This window comes from Ruditapes philippinarum, unplaced genomic scaffold (assembly GCF_026571515.1).
Source record: "Ruditapes philippinarum isolate M1 unplaced genomic scaffold, ASM2657151v2 ctg3263_1_1_1_1, whole genome shotgun sequence".
NCBI lineage: Eukaryota > Metazoa > Mollusca > Bivalvia > Venerida > Veneridae > Ruditapes > Ruditapes philippinarum.
The window spans coordinates 127566-129995 of NW_026865274.1; the positions used below are offsets into that span (position 1 = coordinate 127566).

A 2430-nucleotide genomic window follows, 5' to 3' on the forward strand; every position below is an offset into this window, starting at 1 on the left:
TGGTTCCGCTGGGGCTCGAACCCAGGACCTCTCGCGTGTGAAGCGAGCGTGATAACCACTACACTACGGAACCGATGTATTATGCAAAACGAAACACTTTGATTGTTAAAACCTCAAACTAACACATGTTATTTTATAATGTAATGGTTTCTGTAATTAGTATAAGGATTAATTAGTATATGGACTTATAAAATGCTGATATATATCATTTTGACGTTTTTTAAAGTTGAAAATGAAGACTTTGTTTAATAAATGTTATGATTCGTAAATTAGAGTGACTTATAAAAGGCTAGGTCATTAACAACAAGGTCTTAAGTGAGATTTATTAGTCCATCATCGATATATTTTGTCTATTAAACAATGCAACGTGTATCGTGTATTATTAACCACTTTTTGCAATGCAATAGGGTAAAAGTCATTGTTAAAACTAAATTAACTCTTTCTAAAATATGAAATACTTTAAGAGAGCATATATATTGTCTGAAAGTATGTTTGCATATAATGTTTGGTTTATGTTTAAATTGCACGAGAGGTTAAAATGATATCTAAGTGTCTGCGAGTTCCATTGAGACAAAAACAAATGAGGATATCTTCCAAATTTGGACTATTATACATACACAAATCGATCAAATTCTATAATAGACTTAAAGGTTTCAATTTTCTTAATTCTATAAAAAGACGAAACATCGAAATATCAAACAAGGAGAATACAATGTAATATGTTATGAATACAAATGTTTGTCTGTTTCAAAATTCAGTGAAAACGAACTGATCATGATAATATAGATTTTTAGATTTTTAGATTTTATTCAAGTAAATTCCAGAAGGTCATAGACCCATGAGGACAATATATTTACAAGTAATCGACATATTAACATAAAATGAATACATGCATAAAGAAATCAGCAGTTAAGTACATGATAAATATTTAACATTATTATCTGCTTCAATACATCCGAAGTAAATGTTAGCATACAAATATTTTATTTCTATATAAAGCAATGCACATTATTATAAATTTTCTTAATACAATAACATGTGATAATTTTATATATTCACTAGCACAAATAGAATAGTAGCACAATGTGTGATCGTCGTATCTAAGTATAATTTCGGTAACTACTACCAGATGAGCTTGTCAAAATATAATAATTAAGGCGTCTCTATAAAATCAATCCATAGATCCTAGTTACCTCTATCTTGACGTTCGAAAGTATCAAGATAAAATGTGAAAGATCCATAGAAAACATATTACAAAGTATACTCAATATCAAAAATTTAAAATGATTTATGTGAAGGAAAATGAAGTCTTGTTACAAAAACGAAACACAAGACTTCTGATAGCAAATATGATGATCGTTAAATACAAAACGGTTTGATAGTTAATTAATAAACCTTTGTATGTGAGATTCAAATAATAACAATGATTAATGCATGATACAATTCATGTCTGAATATTAAAAAGTATGCTTGTTCTTATTTCGAAAGCTTTATTGACAAAAATACTCAGATTTCTTATTATTTTCAAGTTCTCAGAATTAAATAGTTCTGTTAATTTTAACATATTTGGACGTCTCCAATAATAACAAGATATATACTTCTTTCGTATGAGATTATACATTGCACATTCTAAAACAAAATGATATTCATCTTCTATGACATTGCAATTATAACATATTCTTTCATTCAAAGGAGTGCATGTAGGTTTCGTCCATCTTCCCATTTCTATATTCAATCTATGAGACGATACCCTTAATTTTGAAATACATATGCGATACTTTCTAATGTTAATTAAGCTTAAGTATGGCTGTAGTTGAAAATTTGAAATGCACCTATAAAAAATAGCTCTACTAGAAATTTGAAGTCTACTATCCCAATTCTGTAAAAATTGATCTTTAATTCTTTGCTGCACTAGATTCAAAAATACGTTTGTGTTTCCAACAGTTTGAAAAAGCCATGCATCATAAAAACCAAGATTACTAAGTAAATTTCTTACAAGATATATATATATATATAATGTTTCTATTTAGTATTATTTTTGTATAAAACAACTGAAAAATGTCTCGTACACATTAACGGATAAAACTAAATTCTCAATTTCTCCCTTTTCATTTTGAAACAGTTTAAGGGTTTGGCTATAGCCTATACTGAGCAAATGTGATTGGAAGGATGTTAGTGGATGAATGGATTATTGCATTTACCATTTTCGTCAATAAACGTATTCTGTGAAACTTAGCCTCCAAACCTACCCTTTTCACTATGCTGTTCATTTTCGCATTGCCATTATAGTCGTATATGTACAACCAAAACAGATTTATACAAATATTATACTTGATTGTTGCAAAGTGTTCAATTATTGACTCATACGACTGATCAGGTTAAATGTTTACCCTGAATCAAATCAGGAATAAAACGTTTACAATCAATGGC

The 2430-nt window shown here is 28.6% G+C and overlaps 1 non-coding gene across 1 annotated transcript; it reads right to left on the reverse strand.

Moving 5' to 3' along the window:
* Trnav-cac (transfer RNA valine (anticodon CAC)) lies at positions 1–73 on the reverse strand. The gene has a single exon. It is a non-coding gene; the product is annotated as a tRNA-Val (tRNA).
* Between the last annotated feature and the right edge of the window lie 2357 nt (positions 74–2430).